Genomic DNA, 11,551 nt, shown 5'->3' with positions numbered 1-11,551 from the left:
AAGAAAGAAAGAAAGAAAGAAAGAAAGAAAGAAAGAAAGAAAGAAAGGAAGGAAGAAAGGAAAGAAAAGAAAAGCCAGGAAAGGCTGATGATGAATCCCAGTGTTAAAGTGCTTACTTTGCATATTCAAAGCCCCTGGTCCCATATCTACTATTGTGAAATGAGTAGAAAAGGAACTGAGGAAACGGCTGGGTTCATCTCCAGTGAAGTGCACATGCTGTCATTGAACAGATTTGTAGCCTTGAGAGCTAAAAACAAGAAGCCCTTGACCTTAATGTAAGCCATTAGGCATCAGAGGAATTTGGGATAATTTTCTTAGGGAAAGGTCTTCCACCTGAACATGAACAAAAGACAGGTGTTTACCTGGCTAAAGAAGGTGGACGCTAGGAGAATAGAGCCTAAAACTGAGGCAGACTAAAGTCTCATGCAATAGCTAACTTCTCAGAGCATCAGACAATTTATACTCTGAGGGTTAAGAAGAGTCAAACGAGTAAAGCGTCCAATCACAAGGGCAAGACATATGTGACAAAAATATGTTTTTTCATAGAGGCATATAAACAAATAACAATAGCCAGCTGTAAAGAATAAGCTGAGGTAACTCATTCCTATCTGCTATGCCTGGGAGGGGCATGAAAACACACTCCAAGAACAATTCTGTGTTTTTAAAGAAACTGAGGTCATAAGACTCTTGTCTTTGTTTCTTGGAGTTTTCTCAAGAGCACTCTGAAGCCATCTCACACGACTCCATTCTTGGACCATATTGTAACAGAGAGGGGCAGAGGCAGGATGTGGCCACATTCTTCACTTTGGCCCTTAAAACCCCTAAGTCACATGAGGCCAGTGCAAGTAGTCCCATGTGCCCTTACTAGGAATGAAGCTTCCCCATCAGCCACGGAACAGCAGCCCTTCCTCTACCCATCTGTCTCTCTTTAGACCTCCACAGCTTCTTGATTGAGTTTTCTGAAAAGGCCATGGCTGAGAAATGTCAGCCAAAAGAACTATACAAGAGAAAATTCATATTCCCTGTGGTGTGATTGACAGGACAAGCCACAGGAAATGTCACCACTGTCAAGAAGCAGGTCACATGCCAACCCTTCCAACTAGAAAGACGAAGGAGTGACAGCTTGTCCCTTCCACATGGTCCTCTAGTCACCATGTAGCACAGCAAACTGAGTCACTCGGCCTCCATTTTGGGCTGCCCTCCCATTCACTCTCCAGTCAGCCACCGGTCGGACCGCAGACTTTCCTGGTGCCACTTAGCATTTTAGAACCATCAGACCAACGACAAACTATGTTTAGCCATTAGCATACCATGTGAAAGAGCTTGTGGAACCCAAGTGACCGCTTCCTGCAGGGCCCTGACAGACTGCCTCTCAAGACGATTCAGGGCTAAAGAATGAGATGGGTCCACAGGTGTGGGAGGGAAACAAAGTGCTTTCCTCCTGCAATCATGGAGCCTCCAGCAGAGCTGGACGGGAGGACCAGGGACCAATTTTCCACCAGAGCGACTGTCTCTTCTGCCTATTTGAAACTCATTGCAACATAATAAACCTTGGGATAGTACCGCAAAGCACATTCAGTCCCTATGCCAAGACTGGCAATACATCCTACAGAATGAAAGGAACACTGTCCTTGCTGGACAATTGTGTGCATTTTAACATCTTGAACGGCAGCTAGCTGATAGACAGTGCTTCCACTATTTTTTTGTATTAAGAAAGGCTTTCTTTGCCACACTGGTCTTAGCAGTAGGAAACGTTTCAAAGGGACTCTAAAATCATCGTAGTTGGAAATCTAAAGTTTCCCAAGTGCTCTGGTTGAATTGTGTTCCCCTAAAATTCACATTTTCAAATACCCAGTACTTTGGCCATCTTTAGAATGAGGGCATGGCAGATGTGTTTGGCTCCAGATTGTCCTGGGTAAGGTAGAGGCCTTTGAATATGAAGTGTCTCCTGTAAGTTCATATGTTGAATGTCTAGTCTCCAGCTGGTGATGCTCTTTTTAGGAGGGTTCTGAAAATTTTAGAATTGTGCGGCCTCGTTAGGGTAGGTTCAGGGCATGTCTTGCCCCTGGCTCCTTCCTGTCTCTCTCTGTTTTCTGTCAGCAATGAAGTAAGCATCTGACCTCTGAGCCATGACCCCATTGCCATGACATACACAGCAACCATGCATGGAGATCACTAAAGCATAATCGGAAAGAATCCTCCTTACTTTTTCTTCTTTTTATGACGTGTGGGATGGCGCTGGGGGGTGGGAGGGGAGGGGAAGGCTATACTCCAGACTGGTCTCTGAGAAAGTCTTGGATTGAATTGGTTCCCAACAGTTCTCCACAAGTTTGAGGCCAGCCTGATCTACATAACAAGTTCCAGATAAACCAGGGCTAAAGCTCAAATGTCTGTCTCAATAACACAAAACAACCACAAATATATATATAATTTGTGTAGTATATTAATAGTTTTAGTAAATACATATGTATAAATATATGTATAAATACATATGTATATACATACATATATGTACAAAAAAGTAAGGTCATCTGGGAGAAAGGCACTGCATGGGTGCTACACAATGATAAAGTGTAGATATTTATACACTTTAAATAAGATACAGAGATAAGAGTATTGTATTTATAAGTCAAGGAAAAACAGAGATGCCAGAAAACTTTCCTTCAGTCATCAGAAAAAAACCCAACTCTACTGACACTTTGACCTCCAACCTCTACAAGCCTATGGGGACCAGGGAGTGGAACGGGGTGGTTTGAAAAGGTCTGCCCCCCCCCCCCCCCCCCCCCCCCCCCCCGCAGACTCATGTGTTTGAATGCTTGGCCCAGAGGAGGGGCACTATTAGGGGTGTGGCCTCGTTGGAGGAAGTGTGTCACTGTAGGCTCAGGCTTTGAGGTCTCCAACGCTAAAGTTACATCCAGGGTGGTACACAGTCTCCTTCTGCTGCCTGCAGATCAAGATGTAGAACTCACAGCTCCTTCTCCAGCACCGTGTCTACCTGCACACTGCGATGTTTTCCACCATGATGATAATGAGCTGAGCCTCTGAAACTGTAAGCCAGCCCCAATTAAATGTTTTTCTTTATAAGATTTGCCATGTTCATGGTGTCTCTTAACAGCAATAAAACCCTAAGACATGTTGCTATGAACTACTCTCATCTCCCATTTCTTTTCACCATGGTGGACTGAAACCCCTCTGAAACCATGAACCAAAATAAGTCTTTTTCCCATATGCAGTTTCTGACCGGTACTCTGTCATAGCAAGGCAAACATCACTAGCACAGGACCATTCAAAAAGCTTAAATCGGCCCACACATGGAAGACAGGAAGCTTCAGGGAGCTTTCACTTTCCATCACCCCTTTCCAGCTAAAGTTCCCATTCAAGTTGCCTTATCAAGTTCACTGAGCAATGCGGGCAGGTTGGAAAAAGCAAACGATGGTAAACAGTTTTACAAACATGAAGCACAAACCCATAAGCAGAAGCCATAAACGGGTGCGCCTGACATAGAGGCCAGGAAGGCCTGGCACTGAGGCGGACCCCAATTTCTCACTGCCCCACAATTTCACCCAGGGGCAGGCTGTGACGCTAGAGGGCCTGACAACAACTCGTACCAGAGGCTGAGGAGATGGCTCGGTGGAAAGAACACTTGCTGTACAAGTAGGAGGACCAGAGTGCAGGCCCTCATACCCCACATAAAGCCTGATGTGCTAGCTGGCATTTTAATCCCAGTGTGCCTGTACTGAGATGAGCAGCAGGCAGGGATATCCTCCCTCAACATCCTGGAATCCTGAAGGCCAGCTGGCTCTCCCTGCTGTGCATAGCAGTGAACAAGAGACCCTGCTTCAAACAAGGCAAGGACTGACACCAAAGCTTGTCTTGTTTGCCCTGTGGCTTCTATGCATGAACTGTGGTTCTTGGGGAGTGTATTGGGGGAAAAAATGCCAGAGACCGAGAGGGAGATGCCGGAGGCTGACCGCTCCAGTAAAATTCCTATGACTGGAACTCCTCTGTTCCTGGCCTTGGGTAATTGTCTAACAAATGGCCTTCAAGATAAATTGTCTCCTTGGAGAGAGACAGGCTGGAACTTCCTGAGAGAAACTGCAAGATGTTCCTTTTCCAGGCCTGCTGAGGCTGACTCCCCCCTGCCCTGCTTGCTTGCTTCCTGATAAAACTGCCTTAAAAAGAAGTAGCTTTCCTTCAATAAACGAGACCTTGGCAAGACTTAGCTTGGTCTTGTTCTTCTTTCTCGCCCGTTTTGCCTTTCAGGTGAGGGCCTTCTCGAATCCCCCATGAATAACTAGTCCCACAGGCGGGACAAAAAAAAAGGAAAACAATCCAGACAAACATGAACAATGGAAAATAAAGCCACTCATAATTCTCCTATCCATCTGTTCAACTACCCATGCTGTTTAACATGAATAGACAACTCAGTTTTTCCCATGTACACACACTCATTTTGTGGCAGGGCAAGACAGTGCAGAGGCTCCTCCATCCTCTATTCTTGCTGAGGCCATTTCAGGCTGAACTAGAATTTCATCTCCTTGATGGAGGGTTCCGTAGGAAGTCACCCAACTCTCTTGGGTCCGGCTTACAGTTTCAGAGGTTCAGTCCATTATCATCATGGTGGAAAGCCTGGCAATGTGCAGGCAGACATGGTTCTGGAGGAGCTAAAAAGTTCTACGTTTCAGTCCAGGAGGCTGTGTCACTGGGCATAGCTTGAGCACACAAGACCTCAAAGCCTGCCTCCCACAGTGACATAGTTACTCTAACAAGGCCACACCTCCTAATAGTGCCACTCCCTACAGGACCAAGCATCCAAACACATGAGTCTATGGTGGCCATCCCTATTCAAACCACCACATTCCACTCCCTGGCTCCCATAGGGCATGTAGGCATAACATAACGCAAAACGTATTTAGTCCAACTTCAAAAGCCCCCACAGTATGTCACGGTCTCAACACTGTTTAAAAGGCCAAAGCTCAGAGTCTCTTCGGGATTCATGCAATCACTTAACTGTAATCCCCTATAAAACCAAAATCTAAAAGCAGATCACATACTTCCAACATCATAGGACATGTTATCACCCTTCCAAAACACAGGGAAAGAAAGCAGCACAGTGAGGAGATACTAAACCAAAGAAAGACGGAAACCCAGCTGGGCAAACTTCAAACTGCATCTCCACATCTGATGTCAAAGCGCTCTTCAGATCTCTGACTCCATTCAGCTTTGTTGACTGTAACGCTCTTCTTTCTCTTGGACTGGTTCCACTCCCTGTTAGCAGCTTTTCTTGGAAGGTAGCCCATGACTCTGGCATCTCTAACATCTTGGGGTCTCCAAGCCGATCCAAGCTTCACCTTCACACAACGGCCTTTCTAGGCCTCCGTGAGAAGACACCCCTGCCGCACACCTGGCCTCGGCGACTTTCCTTAGTAATGGAAGGAGACTCCATAACCCCTTTGTTCTGTTCTTGACAAAGCCAGGACAACGTGGCTGAAGGTACCCAGGACTTCTGCTTGCTGGGGCTGGAACATGACCCCCTTGTTCAATTACATCTTCACCAGCATTCTGTTTTCGATGGTTTCCTTCACTGCCTAAGCCTGGCTGTCCTTGAACTTAGACATGGCAGGAAACACCTCACATTGTGAAGGACAGGAAGCAGAGGGGACAATAGAAAAACGAGAACCAGGTATTGACCTTCAAAGGTCCACCCATAAGGAATGTCCAGGCCCAGGCCCCACCTCCTAAAGGTTCCATGGTTTAATGCCACCAGAGGGAGGATAAGAATGGAAGCCATGAATCTTCGAGGGACATTTCAAATTCAAGACATAGCAGATTCTTCCAGAGCTTGCCTCATTTCTTCTGAAGGAAAACCACTAATACCGAGCAGTTGGCAGGACAAGGCCCCTGGGCAGACTGCCTGGCAGGAACCCCAGGTCTGCTGGTTTCTCTATTTCAGATCCTGAGGAATTCACTCAACTCTCTAAGCATCAGTTATTGAGCTTGGGAGGGTCAGAGCCTGTGCCTCAAATCAGGCCTGGCCACTCCTCCCCAATAAATCCATTAAAAGAGTCAAATCAAAAGGAGAAGCAGAAAAAAAAATGCATTCAATGTAGCCACATTGGGAAGGCTTACAAAGGGATCTGTCAAGTCCTCAAAGTCCATCTTCACGATCAGTGGTTCTCAACCGTCCTAGAGCTATGACCCTTTAATGCAGTTCCTCATGTTGCAGTGACCCTCCCAAACCGTAACATCATTTTTATTGCCACTTCATGACTATCATTTTGCTGCTGTTATGAATCGTAATGTAAATATCTGATATACAGGATATCTGATATGTGATCCCACAGGTTGAAAACCACTGTTCAGGATCCTGGAGTAAGAAGATAGAAATTTAGATAGAGGGCCGAGGATATGCACATATAAACAGTCCCAGTCAAGATGTGGTCCCACCAACGGCTGGCCTGTCATTGTCTGGGCTTCAGTCTCTTCCAGTAAGCATCTAAGTTGTTGGAACTATCTGAAAGCTCTTTCAGAAAGACAAATTCTCCTCTCACTGGCTCCTTTTCTTTTCTCCCTCTGTGAGATTCCTGGGGAAAGTTCCCATTGTTTGAATAATCTAATAATCAAATTGAGAGGCAACAGGACCTCCTTAGAATGTCTTCACTTACGCCAGGTCTATTACACTTTCTCTCAAGTATAAAATATGAGGAAAAACTATAAACTATGAGGAATGATTGTTTATTTCCTAGTTCTGAGTGTTACTGTGGGGATTAAACTAGATAATACTGTCTGCTGTCTGGTACAGGGAGAACACTTTATAGATCAGGAAGCTGAAGTGGTTCTCTTAAAGGTTAAAAAAAATATACAGGTTGTCTCTTTCCGTCCTGTACCCACATTTACCCATGATCCATCTTCAAAAGAGCAAACATTTGTTCCCTTGGGCTATGGCTTGAAAACTTGGCAAGCATTCGTTCTGTTCAATCCCTACTCTGCAGTTCAGAATCCATGAGAACCATGAGGGCACTTCTGTCTCTAACACTCACCCAGAAGGGCCAGAGCAGCCCAGGACCATCACTGGTGGAGCAGAGCATTGGTGGTCTAATTGCTCCGTTTCCTTCGCTCTATAGAGAAATACCTGTGCAGTTGCTTGTCACGTGTTGTGCGGAAAGCCCATCATGTTGCATGTTTCAGCGGGTGTCTTAACTATTACTAGTATTTGGTTTCAATAGTGAAAACACAAGGTTTCATGCCATTAGATGGGTCTACAGAAAAAGCAATATATGGAGCTGCATCTTAAGTGTTTATTTTGCAACACAATCCTTATCCCCATTCATTCCCTGCATTCTCTGTTATGTCCACTAATCCCTGAGCTCACAACATTCTGTATCCTATCTCATGAGACCTGGGCCTCAAGGGATCGATCAGCTTCCCTAATAGGTTAGTCCCTCCCACAGTTTCACTAAGGCTTCACATGTTCATTGTTGTAGAGTAAATGCATCGGTGACTATAAAGTCTATAAAGTAATCGTGATAGAAACAATAAATGATGCAGGAAATAACTTCAAGTATTTTCATAAAAAGAAGTTAACTCCTAGCTTGTTATGCATGAGCTGCTTACTTATCAAGCTAACAGGACATGAACGTGTTTTTCAAAGGCTTCATTCGTTGCCTCATTTAATTGAGACAAAGCATTTAAACAATGTGTTGGTGTTTACTGCTCTTCACAGGTTCCAGCTGATTGGTATTGTCAAATGTGTCATTCATAAAGCAGAACACAGTATCTAAGGGCAGATCAGTGGAAAAGAATGAATATTCTGGAGCTGAAGAAACATGTTAATTGTGGTATATTTCCATCTTTCATTGCATAACTTAAAAAAAAGTGACTGTTAGTTCAGATATGGTAGCTACTGTGTGAACAAACACCCACGCGACTGTTTAGTCGTTTTTATCATATGGACTTTGATTGTTAACAAAAGTAATTTACTTTTTTCACAATTTAAATTTATGTGGCTTCCTTGTGATTGTGTTCTCACCAAATCAAGTCATGAAAAATGTGCTGTTGTGGGCAGGGGGTGTAGCTCAGAAGTCAGGATGAAGCCTTGTGTTTAATTTTGAGCCTTGCATAATGAGCCTGGTGGCACAGGCCTCGAACCTCAGCACTTATGAGGCAGAAGAGCAAAAGTCCAAGGTCAGCCTCTGACACATAGCAAGTTCTAGGCCAACCAGGATGCCTTGACTTGAAAAAAAAAAGAGAAGAAAAAAAATCTAGTCTTCCGACTTCCAATTCCACTCTGCCACAGATATAAATGTGGGGAACTCAAGTAGGCAAGTAGTGTCTTACAGTATGAAAAGAAAATTAAAGTTATGAAACAATATATGAACCACAGCAGACAAACCCAGAGAGCAGAGATGGCTAAGAGTTGGGAGGAAGGAGAGTGAGTGAGAGAGGAAGGGGAGGGCATCGAGAGGGCAAGGGAGGCTGGCCAGAGGGCTCAAAAGGGTAGAGTCATTATAGCTGTCAGACATACTAAGACTCTGAGGTTGTCATTTCCAAGAAAAGGAAACTGAGGAATGAGACTGCCCCCTGCTGTTCCAGAAGCCAAGCCACCAAACCTGGAGAAAAAACATTTTTGGATGATGTCAGAACTCTCTCTCTCTCTCTCTCTCTCTCTCTCTCTCTCTCTCTCTCTCTCCAGCTCTGGTGCTATTTTCTAGAAGGGCTTGGGACCCCCCTCCCCTCCCCCCCTTCCCCACTGAAGTCAGGTGGGCGTGGCCCGTTGAGGGAGGAAAGTACACATTACAACCTGCTCTCCTTCTGTTTTATTGTGATCCCTGTTGGAACAGGAGACAGATAACCTTTCGGTAATCTAAAACCCCAATAAAAAGGAACTCTCCAAAAAGTACACAGTGTTTGGGAAGGCTTTGGTATGGGGCAGGTGAGGATTGTCATCAGCCCTCCAGGTCTTCTGTGTGCTTTGGAGGCATTCGGGGGGGGGGGGGGTAATATTAGCTGAATAAAAGGTCACAACCACAAGAGTTGTTTTTAGCCAGTTAAACCGGACACAGCAGAGTGGAACTCTGCTAAAACCTTGGCGGCAGAGGTGGCTGTCATTCTCAGCCTCCTGCTAGGGCAGAAGGTCTTTCTATGCCTGCTTGTCAACGTTTTCCTCTCTCTCTCTCTCTCTCTCTCTCTCTCTTTGCTACTTGTTTTCTACATTCCGTCATCTCTCTGTGCTCCAGATTCTGCCTAGCTCAGCAGCTGTTCACATCCCCACTCAGTACTGCTTTGCTGGATCCCAGACTTAAGAATTACCTGTGACTGCTCAACCCTAGCCTAGGACCGGGACGCCAGAGTGGAGGGCATAAAGGAAGTGGGTTTCTCATGAGTTCTCAGGTGACACAGTCCTGGGGGCAGGCTCGCTTAGATCACCCTTTCTTCAACCTCTCTGGGCTCTGCCTTAGCCAGTGATACCCAAATCACTCTACACTCTTGACTCACAGAGGTTCCGGGGGAACCTTCACTATTAGCAGAGTGACTGCTCAAGACCCCAACACATGCCAGGAGAGCTTCCAGAAGGAGCTAGGAAGTCAGCCTGAGAGCCCGGTGATTCTAAAAGGCAACCCTTGACCACCTGATCTCCAGCAGGCCCCAGAAGTCACACCGGCCTTGCCCAGCTCCAGAAGTGGATACGGAGTCCATGTTTGTCCATAGCTTTGAGATATATGTGGGCTGCCACCGGGATGATTTTGAAGCTGGGACTGAGCAGTTCTACCAGCCATGCTATGATCCCAGAGGGTTAGAGACTTTGGAAGGGAACGCCATCCAGCAGAAAGCATTGTCCCTCAGCTGGTGAGGAGACAGGAGCACAAAGGGCATGTGACTGGTGTATCAGGCATTAAAGATCCAAGGACTTCAGGTCAAGCCTGCTGAGCTGTTCTCATCTTCTTTTCCTTTCCTCCTCTTCCCCCACCCTTTCTGTAGAACTGGGAGTGGAACCAGGAGACAAAGGCTTAGTAGACATGTGCAGCATGAGGTCCATGTGCCCTAGAGTAGCTACAGGTGCAGCCCAAGACAAGTTCCATAAGCTTGAACAATGCAAGATTATTTTGTGAGCATGTGTGTTAGTGTATGGGCGGGGGGCTCAATTGTGTGGTTCCTGAGTGTGAATTTTGTAAATGATAACATTGCATCATAATTTCAAATGGTGGAGTAGCCTCGGGCCACCTATAGCAGGCCAGGCAGGCACAATGCCATAGAACGACACACAGATCCCTCCTCCCCCTTTCTGTTTTGATCCCAGTTGGCCCTGAACTCACCCTGCAGCCCAGGTAGGACCAGGACTAGTCCTCACAACTTACACTCCTGAACTACAAGATGACAGGATGGCACTACTGAGCCCAGATACTGACTTCATCTCAAAAATTAAAAAAGGGTGGGGGGGGCGGTGTGGAAGGCTGGGGAGATGGATCAGTCAGCAAAGCACTAGCCATGCCAACCTGGGGACCCGAGTTCAACATCCATAACCCACAAAGAAAGAGCTGGGCGTAGTGGCAATCCCAGCTCTGACGAAGCGGAGACAGGCAGACCCCTGGGCTAGATGGCCAGCCAGCCTAGCCTAGGTCACTGACCGAGCCTTTCTCAAAAAGGCAAGGTGGGGCTGGGCAGATAGCTTAGTCAGGAAAAGCCTCGCCACACAAGCGTGAGGACTTGAATTTGATCCCCAAAACTCATACGAAAAAGCCGAGTGTGGTAGCGTGCCCTTGAAATCCCTGCGCTGTGGATCCCTGGAGCTAACTGGCCCAACACCAACAGCGGACCCTGCCTCAAAAAGCAAGGTGGATAACTCTCGAGAATCCATACCTAAGGCTGACTTACATCCACGGCACATGCACATGCTCACACTCATGCTCACACACACGTGCACAAAGGCACAGCGAATTGAAAAGTACCTAGGAACGACACCCGAGATAGTTCTCTGACCTCCTCCGACACACACACATGCACACGTACCAATACACAAAATTAGCCAGGCATAGTGACTTATACTTGCAAATACAGCATTCAGATTTCTGAGGCAGGAGGATTGTCAGGGGTTCAAAGGCAGTCTGGGCTATAATGTGAAATTGTGCCTCAAACAAACAAACACTAAAAACTAAATAAAACCCAAGGTTACATTTCTAGATCCACAGAAAAAGAATGGCCGACAGTCAGAGTCACTAAAGACAGAGGAACTGCAAATCATAGATATATTTCCAAAAGGCTTGACCTCCCTCAGACAGGCTACATGTCCAGGCAGGCTAGCCTTCTGGAAGGAAACACCATACCCTTTGTCCTAGAAAACGCTGGAGGGCTCGGGCAATCCTCCATGCCCTCTCAGGTGCTGCCCCCTTGTGGCTGTCTGAGCATATGTGGCGGAGCCTCCGGATACAATGCTTTGTTTTATCAAACCGAAACTCTGAAAACAGGACAGCAATGGATTTCTCCCACTAAAGCCGGGGAGAGGGTTGTGTGTGTGTGTGTGTGTGTGTGTGTGTGTGTGTGTGTGTGTGTGTGT

This window comes from Psammomys obesus, unplaced genomic scaffold (genome assembly GCF_907164565.1).
Source record: "Psammomys obesus unplaced genomic scaffold, mPsaObe1.curated_primary_1811, whole genome shotgun sequence".
Lineage (NCBI taxonomy): Eukaryota > Metazoa > Chordata > Mammalia > Rodentia > Muridae > Psammomys > Psammomys obesus.
Note: the sequence above shows the minus strand (reverse complement) of the source record.